We start from the raw sequence: 16,088 nt of genomic DNA, 5'->3' as shown, positions 1-16,088 counted from the left end.
TGAAACCAAAAAAGAAATTCTGTAGAATGTCCAAATACATTTAGAAAAAAATGATATTTCCACATCTCAAACTATATAATATATCAATGTTGATCAAAAGCATCCGATATTTCTTAATAATAGAAATCAATGTAACTAATAAGGGAGAAGCAGAAACTGTGAAACCAATACTTTATACTACTTTTCACATTATGTTCTAAATGAATATGCAACTTTTTGATTTCCTTCACAGGCTAATTGTACACTATTTCAAAGTCCGATTCTTTTTGTACAGCAAAATAATTGTTTGGGCATGTATACATATATTGTATTTAATTTATACTTTAACATATATAACATGTATTGGTCAACCTGCCATCTGTGGGAGGCGGGTGGAGAGAAGGAGGGGAAAAATAGGAACAAAAGACTTGGCAATCATCAGTACTGTGAAATTACCCATGCATAAATCTTGTAAATAAAAAGCTATTAAATGAATATGCAACTTTAATATTGGTCATATTTCTCTCTCTTTTCAAGTGTGTAGGTTTGCGTATCTTTTTTCCCTCTCTTTCTCTCTCTCCCACTGTTTCTTTAAAGTTCTACTTCAACCAATACATAATGAGGTAAGAAAAACAAAGAAAACACTAGAAACAAATAACCACAATAACAAAACTGGAAAGAAAATCATATAAAAATATCAAAAAGTGAACTTGCAAAATTATGAAGATAAAGCACAACTTTTGACAGAAAACATGTAAAGATACTTCCAACACTTTCCTTTATAGTGTGGGGTCCAGGTATTATACAGTGACTATGTTTTAATAATTTTCATGTATGCGTCAGTTATATTAATCTTTTACTGTTGTGTGGAATATAGAGATAAGGTGAAGAACTTACAGGAATGTGTGAATTCTTTTTCTGTATTTTATTTTCATTTTTTTCTTTTCCCCTATGACCTGCATAAATATAATATGTGCAGTCCCATATTTACTTGAGCCTTGGCTGGCTACAAACATATTCTCACTTAACCTGAGCTGATGACATTTATCAGTATTTGACATTTATCCATATTCAGTCTATTAGCTTGACCACTGTCTGCTTGATTATCTAAAGCCTAAAGGACTGATTCACTGTTTCCTAGAAATTAGGTGACAATATTTCTTTAACTCTGTCCTCCTTTTCTCCTGAACCAGATCCTAAGACTTCCCATCCCCCACTCCTTAATATCTCTACTACAAGGAGAGGGGACCCCTTTTTCTCCTCCTCTGGACCCTGATTTAGCCACCCTTTCTAACCTCTGCCCCGTGAGAGAAGCAGCAGACTTTCAGGAAGGGACATTCAGGGTAGAGGTGCCTCTTTCAAAAATGTCAAATCTATCAGACTAAGGAAAAACTTGGCAATTACTCTGAGAATCCCATTAAATTTATTGAAGGGTCTATGGCCAATGCCTTTCAATTTGACCTTTCCTAGGAAGATGTTAATATTCAACAATCTGTCCCAGATATATGGAGGGAGTTGCAGAAGTCAGCTTTGGGCCCTCAAACTTCTCCAAATCAGCTCTTAGTAACAGCTTTTGGAGTCTTTAATGATAGGGACCAAACTGCAGCAGAGGAAAAAGACAACAAAATTAAAGCAAGAAAAAGAAAACAGTCCCAAATTTCAGGAAAACATAGGGGTTCATGCTTCAGGTGTCATAGACAGGACCATTGGACCCAAAACACACTCGAGGAAACTCCCCAGTCCTTGCCCTGAGTTCCCCCAGGTGGGGCACTGGAGGAGAGACTGCCTACAGGGGACAAGCTGCCTCCCCCCCAATGCCCTGCTCTCCATCAGGAACTTGGGTCTTAGTCAAGCTCCACCTTGCTCCACCACAACAGTCCAACATCCAGATGTGGCCAGTAAGACCGCTGAATTTCTTTTTGATACAGGAACTTTCCTTTCTGTATTGCTATGCTACACTGGTCTCACATGCCCCTCCCCCCATGGAATGGTGATTTAAGGGAAACTTAAGAACTGTTTTGAGACTTTCCCTATGCCTTGCCAGTTTGATGGCCTGTTATTTAAACACTCATTTCTTATTATTCCCTCCTATCCCGTTCCCTTATTGGGGCGTGATTTAATGATGAAATTGGGGAACCAATTTTCTCTTCTCATACCTCCAGGTGGTTTTTTTGTGCTGTTTTCAAAGCCCTCCCATATTCCCTCTGAAATCTGGGAGAAATTAGATTCCTCTGTCTGGGACCTGGGCAAACTACTCCAGCCTCAGTCAGGATTGAGAAATTTCTTAAACATAAATTTTTAGCACTGACTAAAGGGTTAAGAGATTTGAAGTTGTTTAACTGCAGTCTGACCTTGATCTGCAGCCCTACTCAAGAAGCTTTCCTCGATGCAGCCATAAAAACACTTAATTTTACCTAAAGCCAAAGTGACTTCTGGCCCTGCCCTGGCTCTATCTAATTTAGAACTTTCACTCTGCCTGTAGATGAAAGGTGGAGCCAGGCCCTAGGGACCTTAACTCAGGCCCTTGCACCTTATGCCAGACAGGTTGCCTGCTTCTCAAAGGAACTCAGTTTCCCTAGAATGGCTTTCTTGCTTTAGAACAGTGGCTGCTATGACCTTTTTAATTGAAGAAGTCTCAAAACTTGCCCTAGGGCACCAGAGCATTTTAGAAGCCAAAGGGCATCAGTGGCTTTCTAGTGGGAGGCTTCCATCAATATTTACCCTGGAAACTAATCCATTGCCCCTAGAACTTTTGCCCAAAAATTGAACTCGCTGCCCTAACCAGATCTTTGGAACTGGGGAAGGGAATAAGAGTACACATCTATGCTGATTCCAAATATGCTTTTCATAGTTTGCATACTCATGAAGCTATATGGAAAGAAAAGGGACTTCTGACAGCAAAGAATTCTCCTATTAAACAGTTACTATAAGCTACTACAAGCTGTCCACAAACCCAGAGAAGTTTCAGTCATATTTTGTTTGTATGTTTATAGATTTGTAGATTCAGCTGCTGGGAACTACTGTCAATTCATCCCTGACTTTGGCAACTTTAATCCCCCAACCTTGCAAAAGAAAGAATAACCCTTTCATCCTTTTTCCTTTTGGATGTTTCAAATACCCTTAAACCAATTTTAGTCCCCGAGACAAGTCAGTGGAAACTTATTTTTGGTCTTTATCAGGCTACACGCTTGGGAAGAAATGCTCTTTAATCCCTTGTGAAACACATTTTTACTGGTCACAACCTGGGAGAAACAATCAGAGAGGTCTTCCAGGCCTGTCCAATTTATGCCCAAGCAAATCCTGAAGGAGCTGTTAAATCTTCCCCTCTCCTGAAAACTGTTCAGAGAAGGGGCACATACCCAGGGGAGACTGACAAATACATTTTACACATATGCTCCCTTGCAGAGATTTCAAGTTCCTTTTGGTCTTTGCTGACATCTTTACTAATTGGATAAAAGTTTTCCTTGCAGGACTGAGGAGGCTCAGGAGGTATCAAGGTGCTTGCTAAAAGAGATCATACCTTGCCTAAACCTGCTAGCTCCTTGCAGAGTGACAATAATCCAGCTTTTACTTCTCAGATATTTCAGAATATTCCTGTGAATTCATAGAGGACCTGAAGCTACTCTTCCGCAGGACCCCTGAAAACACTCTGGAGAAAGAAGGGTGAAATTGTCTGTGTCCTTTCTCTTACCATAATCTCCTTCCTTCCTTTTTCCCACACCAAGGATGACAATTTTGCTCCTATCATTTTTTCTCCTACTTTTCTTGATATATTCTATGGCTCCTTCTTAACCTTTCAACTAGGGAGCTCCATGGTCAAGTGGGAGCATTCAGAATTGTTGGGTGGGCCATCAGCCACCAAATGTTGAGGTATGAGAAATGAGGGTTGAGAGATCCCCTAACAGCACTGGGGTTCCCTGACCAGTGTCACAGGCTTTGTGAAAGAATTCACAAACCTGAATGAATGAAGTGAGGTTTGTGGCAAAAACACAATTTGATACACTGAGAAAACAACTTTCTCAAGAGACAAAATACTGTTAGGACTTTTTGCAAAGGTTTGGGCATGCAGCCTTTGATTATGGTGAGTGTTTTTTGGCTTGGAGTTGGGGACAAATCTCCAGATGAATTTGAGGGACTAATTTTCAGCTCAATAGAGGGTAGTGATTATGGAACAGAGCAAGATGTCCAATTGAATTGAATGAGATTACTATCTGGGAAGATGGGGCCCCTCCCAAAGTTGGGGAAGGTTTGAGACTCAGGACTACCCTTCCCCCAAAGATCAAAAGGGACACAATTTATATCATTATGATTACTTGGAGATCTTATCTCATGGGTAAACTTCATTACATTTCTCATCAGCAACCTAAGTATTTACCAGTATCCTAAAGGCATTTAGAATTGCAGAAGGCATTAGATTGAGTTTGTTTTCTAAAAATATTTTGATGATAGTGTTTTTAGTATTTTTCATTTACTTTATCATTTTGATGAGATCTAGATATGGGGTAACTAAATGAAATTAGGGTTAATTGAGGTCTAGTGGCATGTTCGGGGTATAGGGAGCCAAATGGAGCTCCCCTGCAACCCCTTTGGATTCGGTGCAAGGATACAGAGTTAAAAGAAGTCTAGTGGTGGCACAAGAGTCCCCCTGTAAAGTAATTTATAGACATGAAAGTCTAGATTAATAAAAGAGGTTTATTTTAGGGTTTGGAAGTAAAGTTAAAATCTAGTTAGTAAAAGGTGTTAAGTAAAGAGAAGAGAGCACCAGAGTCTTCCAGTGGGCAGAGAGTTGGCATGTTTCAACCCTCTGCAAAGAGGACTCCAGCTTGGTTCTTTTATAAGGAGATTTAGCTAAGGGGCCTATGGGTAGAGTCCCAAGTTGGTTCCTCCCTAGGTTTCAGGGAGGGCTAGAATTTGCTTGGTGGGGGTTGGGAAACCTGAGCAGATCATTAGAATGGGGGCTGGGACAGCCCACATTGGCTCAGATCTGATGGGGTTGTGAGAGCCCAGGATATCTCCTATTGGAATTCAAAGGGGTGCTTTTGACCAGCATTTGTGAATCAAAAGTCCTAGTTTCTTCAGCTATGAAGGACTGGGAATCAGAAAGGAATAAATCAATCTGAAAGGACTAGTCTTAAAGGGACCACAACCTGCATCAATTTCATGTGTTTTGCTTTATGCATTTAAAGCAGTTTTCTAAGAAGAGGTTTATAGGGTATCACCAAATTTCCAAAGTGATCTTTGACACAAAAAATTTCACAACATCTGAATGGGAATATTAAGAGGAAAAAACAGTCAATTATATTTTCTAAGAGCTAAAAGAACTTGTAGAGGGACTATTTTTTCCAAATTAAATTCTTTTCTATATTGAACAACTCAAAATGATTAGCAGAATTTGAGAGAGATAATATCTTGGAATAGCATTACAAGGTAAATAATATAACTCACCAAAATTGACTAGTGGTATTCTACAAATAATTCTTAGCACTAAAGTCAACTCAGCAAGCTTTTATTTAATGCTTATTGCCTTTCAGTCATTGCAAATCTTAAGTGCCAAACTTCATTGTATTTTAATATTCTTTAAAATTTTATTATTAACATTTTTAAATTTAATTTTATTAACAAAAATTATAAGTCAAAAAATTTGGAAAACAAAGAAATGTTTATTTTCAAAAGTATTTTATTAATGAGACACTTTATATTTATTTAGGTCTATGACCAGACAAATAGTTAATGATCACTGGAATACTGGGAAAAAAAGACAGAAAGGAAGCTGACTCTTTAAATACAATACATTCTCTAAATAGATAAAGGCATGGATGTGGAGCTGCTAAATTTTAATTCTAAATCTAGGTAAGAACTTATGTATTTGTTAATCTAAATATATTTATATCCAACAATTTTGGGCAAGCCCTTTAAATGATCATGGAAAAAGTTTAATTTTACGTACCTGATATTCCTTTTATAAGGATTTACCCATATACTTAAGGCTTTTTAGATATGCCTCTATACTCTGTTTTTTTTTTTCCTTAAAATTGAGAATTGTATATGAATCAATTTTGAAGTGAGAAGTATTATGTATGTTCTTTATTAGAAAATTTAGAGTTATTTTGAGTACTAATTCTCACCCTCCTTGCAAATGATTCCTAATACATCCAACCGTAATCTCCTACATGCATACATTTTATTCAGCTGAATTATTCATAAAAAGTACACCTATGGCAGAGATAATATCCCATGTCATATCTGAATAGATTTCAGGGAGTAAAAGCATTGATAATAATTGGTATTAAGGTAATTGTGAGGATAAAAAGATGGCAGGAAAAACATGTACTCATTTTTCTGGGAGAAAGCAATTTTTTTTTTCATTTTAACAGCAGTTAATATGAGCATTATTTAAAAATAATTAAAATTTCAAAGTAAACAACAGACAAAAGGTAAGGATATCTCTTTTCCATCCACTTCATCTTCCAGAGATTTGGGGCATTTTCTTTGCAAGATTCTCAACATTGTAATCAAATTTCATCTAGTTACTCTTTGGGTTTTAGAAAGTTTTTATATGGGAGTATAAATGTACAGATGGCATGTTTCTGAAGAGGTATTTAGACTGAAGGAAAAGAATTGAAATTGCTAGGTAATAGTGTAAGCTATGCTGCTAAAAAGCTATACATACTTGAAAAATCATTTAACCTGTCACCTTGAATCAATATGTTTGATATGTCATCTAAGTACTTACCTAGCTCTACAATTTAAATTGCACACTTCAATTTTTTAAAATTAAATTTAGTATTTTCCCCCAGTTACATTAGAAACAATTTTAACAATCATTTTTAAAACTTGAAGTTCCAAATTTTCTCCCTTCCTCCATTCCAAATCCCATCATTTAGAAGCAAGTAATTCTTCACAATATATACATGTATAGTTATGAAAACATTTTTCCATTTCCATGTTTCCTATTGTTAAAGAAAACATAAGACAAAAAAAAAAACCACTTGAAACCTCAAGAAAAATAATGAAAATTTGAAAAAATAAAAATAAATGTCTTCTTTAAAATCTGTATTCAGATGCTATCAAATGCTATCAAATCTTTCTCTGGGGTGAAGAGTACTTTTTAGGATAAGTCTATCAGAGTTATCTGAGATCATTGTATTCCTGAGAATAGCTGAGTCATACACATCTGAGCACCTTATAATACTGCTGTTTACAGAATACATTTCATTTTGCATCAGTTCCTGGAAGTACGTTCTTTTCAGGTTATATGAAGCATCCTGCTAATAATTTCTTTATAACCATTTTAATAGGTAAGTAGTAATGCTTGAGTATTGTTTTAATTTGCATTTATCTAATGAATAGTGAGTTAGAGCATATTTTCATGTAGATATAACTAATTTTGATAACTTCAGCAGAAAACTTCATAACTTTTGATCATTTATCAATTGGGAGATGTCTTTTTTATAATTGTGACTCAGTTGTCTATATATTTGAGCAATAAAACTTATATATATATATTTTTTTCTCATTTTTTTTCTCATTTTCCCAACCTTTTACTTTTCTTTTACTCCACTTTGTTAAAGTACTGCTCTGCTTCTAGAGCAAAAGATGCATGGTCCCAGGTTTCCAGGGTTTTGTGCATGTATTTTCAGAGATTTTTCTGGGGACCTGTAAGTTTTCAATTCTTCCAAGGTGCATGATCTAAGGAGAGGGGTTTTCTATACTCCTGGATTTTGCTCTGGTCTGTGAATGAGCACAAACACTCTTTATTTCCCTGAGGCTGTGAGAAGGGTCCCCACTCCACTTTGGTTATAAGGTGATAATGTGTACTAATACTCACCCTGAAACTTCCACCTAGGACTTAGACTTGGTCAAAGCAACAGAGTCCTAACTGAGTGCTGGAAAAGGGATCTTTGAACAGTGATCCAACTACTTAATATCTGTGATTTGGGAGCTCCAGAAGCAGCTACTTCTGCTGCTGATTGATTCAATGGCTTCCAAGTCCTACTCCTGGTTTGCTGGTACTGGGGTTATGATGGCATAATCTGTTTTGGACTATAGTCCACTCTCACCTTTGTGTGATGCATATTTACTGCTGACCTTTCAAATTGTTTTTGGCATATGTAGACTAGAGTTCTGGAAATTACCACTTCTGCCACTAATTCAATTATTTCAAGGCCTGCCCCTGATTTTCTGAGCAGGGCTGAACTCCACTCTCACCCTGATGCAGAAAAAAAAAAAAAAAAATTCCTACCAACCTTTCTAAGTTGTTGGGAGATGCAAAATTGTTTTATTCCATTTGTGTGTGTGTGTGTGTGTGTGTGTGTGTGTGTGTGGATTCTGGCCTTCTAGAATTTGTTTAGATTCATTATTTGAAATTATATGAAGGGATTTGTGAGAGCACTCAAGAAAGTCCCTACCTTTACTTTGCCTTAGGTGTCAACTTTGTGAGCTCTGAATCTATAAGAAATATTTCCATGTGGTTTTCTTTGTCTTATTTGTTTTAATTTGCTATCTTACCCAATTTAAATATCTATAAAAATATGTATTTCTCAAATATACAAAATATCAGTTAAAATAGGTGCTGTTTCAATATGCTCAAAGACCAAATATGAATTTTACTAGACTAAACATCTCAGCTGTTAACACAAGAAATTAAATAATTTATATGCCCCCCCCTTTGTTAAGGTTCTGAATAAAATATAACTTAATTATTTTGAAACATCATGTTGGGGAATTTTGACATAATTCATTAAACAGCCATATTTAATTAATTGTAAATTGCTTTCCCTTTGACTTTTTTTTTACTATTTGCATAATCAAAAAAATTAAATAATTCACTTCTACTAATGTCTTGTTTTCTGGTTTAATATCCTTAAAATATTCCCACAATCCTCCCATTCCTACTTGTGATGATATTTTATCTTTCATCTTCTTTTGAGTCAAAAACCTGGAAAAAACCATCTTCAATCAATGTCCCCACTTCTTTTCCTCCTACACTTTTCTAATCTTTATCATTTTACGATTTTGGAATGTAAATATTTTAACCATAAGTCCATTATGTTTTACTTTTCCTGTTTACCAATTTTTTTGCTTCTCTGTATTGTAGTTGAAAAACAAATTTTCTATTTCTACCTCAGGTCTTTTCTTCAGAAATGATTGAAAGTAGTCTATTTCATTACTTGTCCTTTTGTTTTCCTGAGTAACTATATTGAGTTTTGCTTGATAAACTATTCTTGATTGTAATCCTATTTCTTTTGCCTTCTAGAATATCATACTCTCAGGATTCTTTTTTTTTTTAATAGTAATTGCTAAATCTTATGTGACCCTAATTGTGACTCCATGATATTTGAATGTTTTTTTTCTACTTGGAATACTTTCTCTTTTGGACTTTAAAAAAAAAAAACCTCCATTGTCTTCTTTTGAATATGAAATCTGATATTCTCTATCCCTATAATAGCTATATATGGTTAGTTATTTTTTACTTTGCTTGCTTATTTTTATTTTTTATTTTTGCTTTATTTTTAGTAATTATTATTGTAATAATGTTCTAGTCTCAAGATATGAGAAATCATGCCCAAAGCCTCAGGCTTTTCTTCTGTCATTTTTTGAGGTCTGTCTTGGAGCTCTATCTTGGAGCTCCACTCCTAAGCCAGAGAAAGAACCCCCTGTCATGCTGTTCAACATGTGATCTTACTTCCTGGGTTCCCTGTGGTATCTGTAAACTATATCTGTCCTCTCTTCCCTGAAAATAAAACCAGAGACTCATTCACCTAAGAGTGTCCATAGCCAGTAAGGTTTTCTGCTATTCCTTTCTGCTATTGCACTCACCATGTATTTGGTATCTCCTTCTCCCCAATAGCTACAGCCCAACCTTTATCACCTTTCACCAAAACTATTGCAACAGACTTACTATTGCAACAGACTTCTATTTGGTCTTCCTTTCAAATTTCTCTGAAATCTACTCAGCTGCTAAAGCAATTTTTCTAAAATGTAGGTCTGATTATATCATGTCCACTCTGCTCAATGAATTCCAGAGGCTTCCTATCCCTTTCAGGAATAGATTTAAAATCTTTTTTTTTTTCCTTCTTTGGAGTTTAAAACTCTCTCCCACCTGGACCCTTTGCACTTTTACAATCATTTTATATGTTACTCTAGTAACCTATGAAACAATGCACTCTTTGCAATATAGCCAGAGAAAATGCCTGAAGACAAAAGATTGGGTGTGCTGTTTAAGAAAAAGTAAGGAGACATGTCACTGGACTGAAGAGGGTAAGCTGGGGAGTAAGGTATAAAAATACTGTAAAGATATAAAAAAACTTTAAAGGGTAAATAGAACATTGTATATTTGCTGTTAGAGGAAAGATGAAGCCACTGGAGTTAATTAAGAGGTGTGTGTGACATATGAAGATCAGCATTTTAGGAAAATTCCATTAGTGGTTGAATAGAGAATGAATTGGAATAGGGAGGTTATAATTTAGATATGTAAGAGTTTATAAGTTTTTTGGAACATGGAGTGGTTTTGTTTTTTCACTGACTCCCTAGTGCTTAACATAGTACCTAAGAATAATGCTTAACATAATATCTAAATACAATAAGAACTTAATAAATTCTTGTTAATTAATTGCTCTTTCTGAACTGATCTTCAAACTAGAGATATTTTTGCTTTCAAATCTATTTTCAAAGCTCTTCTAACTTAGGAAGATGCCAATTATACATGCATATCTATATTTTAAATGAACTTTGCTTTATCTTAGAATTTTCTTTTCATATTTACCTCATCTTTTGGCACTAAAAGGGACCTGGATGATATTCCTACTTCCAGAATTCATGTCTTCCCTATTCTTCTTCTTTAGTATTGAGTGCATCTTTTCTCAAACTCCCTGATACACTAGTCTAGGAGGAAAGGTGATTATATACATATATATATATATATGTGTGTGTGTGTGTGTGTATATATAATATAATATGTATATTATATAATATATATTTAATATATATAGGTATATATATATTATTAATACTGCCACTTTGATTATATTCTAATATATCACTTTGTCATAATCTCTATTAAAGTTATTGACCAGTCTCCTCAGCTCATTCTCCCTCTTTTCTTGAGAACCAAAAACAAAACAAAACAAAACAAAATGATGATCCATCAAGTACTATGACTTTCCAATTGACAAATCTTCTCCCACTAACTCTACTTTCACTACAACTACATTGAGCAAAACTAAAACAAAACACAAAAAGAACATGAACTTTGAAAATTACTATGATGACAGAGGAAAAAAAAACAAAAACTAGGGTCTGTATCCCAAAAAGATAAAAACAAAAAAACAAAAATAACCTAAATACATATATATGTGTGCATACACACACACATATACTTACATACATATATATGTATAAATGTATGTATGTGTGTGTCAGAACACCCAAAAAGATGGAGTAGAATATTTTTCAGCCAAAGGTAACTTAGAAGATCCCTGACACCAGGTGGGGAGTCCAGCATGCGCTCCTGGTGCCAGTACCAGCATATCCCTAACCCTGACCCTACCTTAGTCTGGCACCAATTTGACCTCTGAATGTGACAGTACTGGTGGCTTCTAAACTCCTAATTACGGAGATACCAAAGAGTATCTGGAAGGTCAGCAGAAGAAGTCTATGGAACCAGATTGGGAACCCAGCATACTCCCCACACAGGCCATGTCAGCTCAGTTCCAGCCCTAGCCCAGCCATAGCCCAGACTCCAATATCAGTGAGGTGGGACCTCTGGATCACCAGCAGTGCTGGAGGGTTCTCAACCACTCATGCCAGAAACACCAGTGTAGTCAGCAGAGAGCATCTGGGAGTCCAGTGTGTGGTCCCTGTGCACATCTCCAGCACCAATCCCAGTGATCCCTGATAACAAAACAGGATTTGGTTGCTTTAGCACACTAGATCATATTGCTACAATGGAGTAAGGACACGCCAAAAAGTTCCAGGACAGAAAAGAGTACTTGTAATCAGGTTATTAGAAAGAACTCTGAAAACAGAGGCACAAAACCCCTGAAGCTTGGGACAGTGAACTTTCTACCCTGAAAACAGAACCCTGCTTTAACAAAGATTTAAAAGAGAAGCAATAGGCTAGGAAAATAAGCAGATAACAAAAAAAAAAATTGTGATAATTGAAAGTTGTTATGGTGACAAGGAAGTCAAAACACATACTCAGAAGATAATAAAGTTGAAGAGGTCTATGGTCATGGAACAGCTCAAAAGGGATTTTGAAAATCAAGTAAGAGAGATATAGGAAAAATTAGGGAATGAATGGAGAGTGGTGCCAAAGGAAATAGAAAAAAAAAAGTTAATGAGGATAAAAAGCAAAATTGGCCAATTGGCAAAGAAGGTACAAAAGCTCACTGAGGAAAATAATTCCTTAAAAAATAGAATTGATTAAATGGAAGGTAATGAATGACTTTATGAGAAAGCAAGACAAAATAAAGCCAAACCAAAAAGAATAGGAGGAAAAAAGTGAAATATTTCATTGGAAAAGCAATTGACCTGGCAAATAGATCCAAGAGAGATAATTTTAAAATTATTGATCCATTGAAAGTCATGATCAAAAAAGAGCCTGGACATCATCTTTCAAGAAATTATCATGGCAAGCTGTCCCAATATTCTAGGAGCAGAAGATAAAATAGAAATTGAAAGAATACACTAATCACTTCCTGAAAGAGATCCCAACATGAAAACTCCTAGGAATATTATAGCCAAATTCTCATAGTGTAAGCATCCAGAAAGAAAGAATTCAAAATATTGGAGCCACAATTAGGATAACACAAGATTTAGCATCTTCTACATTAAAACACTTAAGGACTTGGGATATGAGACTCCCAAGAACAATATAGCTAGGATTTAAACCAAGAATCACCTACCCAGAAAAACTGACTGTAATCCTTCACTGGAAAAGGTGACTATTCAATGAATTAGAAGATTTTCAAGGATTCATGATGAAAAAAAATAGCACTAAATAGAAAATTGGGTTTTCAAATATAGAACTATGGAGAAGCATAAGAAGACAATCAGTAAAGTGACATCATAAGGGAATTAATAAGATTTATTTGTTTACATTCCTACATGGGAAGGTGATACTTGTCTTAGGAACTTTCTCATTATTGTGGCAGTTAGAAGGAATATATATATACACACACATATATATATATAATGCACAAATATAAATTGAATATGAAGGAACAATATCTTAAAAAAATTCAAATTAAGGGGTGAGAGAGGAATGTAAAGGGAGAAAGGCAGAAGTGAAAGATATAAATTAATTGCCTTAAAATGAAGCAAGAAAAAGATTTTATATTGGAGGGGAAGAGAGGAACGAGAGGCTGGGAAATTCTCTATGAACTGAAGCAAAGAAAAATATACTGTGTACAAAGTAATAGCAATGTTCTGTGATGATTAGTTATCCTCAGCAGTACAGTGAGGTTTACCTGTTTACCATCCTACGTGGTTGAATTATACTTGTAATTCATTCAAATTTCCTTATTATTGTGGCATTTAGAATGTGTGTGTGTGCATGTGTGTGTGTATTATGTATATGTATATGTGGTAAGTACTTATATATACCAATTCAGACTAGAACAAAATGCCCAAGGGGAAATCTCAAAGAGTGATATAAATTGGTCTCAAGCCCAAAGAAGATTCTTGGAAGTGCTCATAAAATATTTTAAAAGGTAAATAATAGAGTTAGAAGATAACTGGGAAAAGAAATGAGAAGTATTCAAGATAGTGGCAATATCTTTGAAAGGGAAGGATAAAAATGAATTGAAGTAAACAATTCCTTTAAAAATACAATTGACCAAATTAAAAAAAAAAAACACTGAAGAAATTAATTCCTTAAAAAACACAATTATTCAAATGCAAAAGAAATCCATAGAAGGAAATAACACCTTGAAAAATAGAATTAATCAAATATAAAAAGGGAAAAAGATACGAAGGAAAAGATGGAATAAGCCCAGAAAGAATGGAATAAGCACAGCAGTACATGGCACCTACACAAAAATTGACCATGATTAAGGCATAAAAAAAACCTCATAATCAGATGCAGAAATGGAGATATTCTTTTTAGATCATGATGCAATAAAAATTGCATTCAATAGTCAGGGAGCTATACTTTAAAAAAAAAAAAAAAAAAAAAAAGGAATTTCAATAACCTAATTCTAAAGAACGAGTGGATCACAACTCACTTCCAGTTGATCAATGATGGACAGAAATAACTACACCCAGAGAAGGAACACTGGGAAGTGAATGTAAGTTGTTAGCACTACTGTCTATCTACCCAGGTTACTTATACCTTCGGAATCTAATACTTAATGTGCAACAAGAAAATGGTATTTACACACATATATTGTATCTAGGTTATATTGTAACATATGTAAAATGTATGGGATTGCCTGTCATCTAGGGGAGGGAGTGGAGGGAGGGAGGGGATAATTTGGAAAAATGAATACAAGGGATAATGTTATAAAAAAAATTACTCATGCATATATACTGTGGAAAAAAAATTCTAAAAAAAAAAAAAAGAACGAGTGGATCAAACAAAAAATCAAAGAAACAATAAGTTCATCTAAGGTAATGACAATAATGAAACCACATATCAAAACCTATGGGATGTAGTCAAAGCAGTTCTTGGGGAAATTGCATATCTCTAAATAGTTATATGAATAAAGTAGAGAAAGAGGAGAACAATGAATTGGGCCTGAAACTAAAAAAAATTGTAAAAGACCAATTTTTAACAAAATAAATAAATAAAAATGAGAAATTCTAAAATTCTAAGGAGAGATTAATAAAATTGAAAGTAAGAAAATGAACTAATTGGTTGTATGAAAGAATAGATAACAAAATAGACAAGCCTTTGTTTACTTTGATTAGAAAAAGGAAAGAAAAAAGATAACTTATGAGCATCAAAAATTTTAAAGTGAACTTACCACCAATAAAAAAGAAATTTAATCAATAATTTTGATCTATTTTGTCCAAATGTATGCCAACAAATCTGGCAATATAATCGAAATGTATGAATATTTACAAAAATACAAATTTCCCAGATTAACAGAAGAGGAAATAAATTATGTAAATAGTCCTCTTTTAAAAAAAAAGAAATTGAACAAGCTATTAATGGATTCCTTAAGAAAAATCTCCAGAATGAGATGGATTTATGAGTGAAATCTACCAAACATTTAAAGAACAATTCCAATATTATACAAACTGTTTGGAAAGATAGATAAAATAAAAGTCCTATAAAATTCCTTCTATGACTCAAATATGGTACTTATACCTTAACTAGGAAGTCAAAACAGAAAAAGAAAATTACATAATAACCTCCCAAATGAATATTGATACAAAAATTCAAAATAAAATATTAACAAAGATTAAATATTGAATAAAAATTTTAATATAATACACTATGGCTAAGTAGGATTTATAATAGAAATGCAGTGCTGGTTCAATATGAGAAAAACTATTGGCATAATCGACCATATTCACAACAAAACAAACAAAAATCATGTGATAATCTCAATAGATGCAGAAAAAGCTTTTGGCAAAATATGGTCCCCATTCTTATTAAAAACACTAGAGAATATAGGAATAAAGGTGATTTTCCTTAAAATGATAAGCAACATATATTTGAAACCATCAGCAAGTATTAATTATAACAGGGAGAAGTTAGATGCCTTCCCAATAAAATCAAGGTTGGAACAAGAATGCCCATTATCACCACTATTCAACATTGTATGAGAAATGTGGACTTTAGCAATAAGAAAAGAAAAAGAAATTAAATGAGGTAGAATGGGCAATGGGTACTTAAAATTGTCATTCTTTGCATATGATATGATGGTATACTTAGAAAATCCTAGAAACCTACTTGAAACAATAATAGGTTCAGCAGAGTTGCAGAATATAAAATAAACCCATAGAAATCATTAGTATTTCTATATGTTACTAACAAAGCCCAGCAGCAAGAGATAAAAAGAGAAGTTCTATTTAAAATAACTATAGAAACAATAAAACATTTGGATGTCTACATGTCAAAACAAATCCAGGAATTGTATAAACATGATTAAAATAACACT

The 16,088-nt window shown here is 34.3% G+C and overlaps 1 protein-coding gene across 5 annotated transcripts in view; it reads left to right on the top strand.

The window, feature by feature from the left end:
* Nucleotides 1-5,781: 5,781 nt before the first annotated feature.
* Nucleotides 5,782-16,088, top strand: part of LOC141543515 (solute carrier organic anion transporter family member 1B1-like) — a 77,207-nt gene continuing 66,900 nt past the window's right edge. For 3 of the 5 annotated variants that reach the window (XM_074268884.1, XM_074268882.1, XM_074268880.1), the window contains exon 1: nt 5,782-5,829. The gene's annotated coding sequence lies outside the window, so the exon portion shown is untranslated. Of the gene's footprint in view, nt 5,830-9,940; nt 10,240-16,088 lie in introns of those variants that run through there. The other 2 variants (XM_074268883.1, XM_074268881.1) reach the window with 2 other exon arrangements.

This window comes from Sminthopsis crassicaudata, chromosome 5, assembly GCF_048593235.1.
Source record: "Sminthopsis crassicaudata isolate SCR6 chromosome 5, ASM4859323v1, whole genome shotgun sequence".
Taxonomy (NCBI): Eukaryota; Metazoa; Chordata; class Mammalia; order Dasyuromorphia; family Dasyuridae; genus Sminthopsis; species Sminthopsis crassicaudata.
This window is presented reverse-complemented; position numbering and strand designations above follow the sequence as displayed.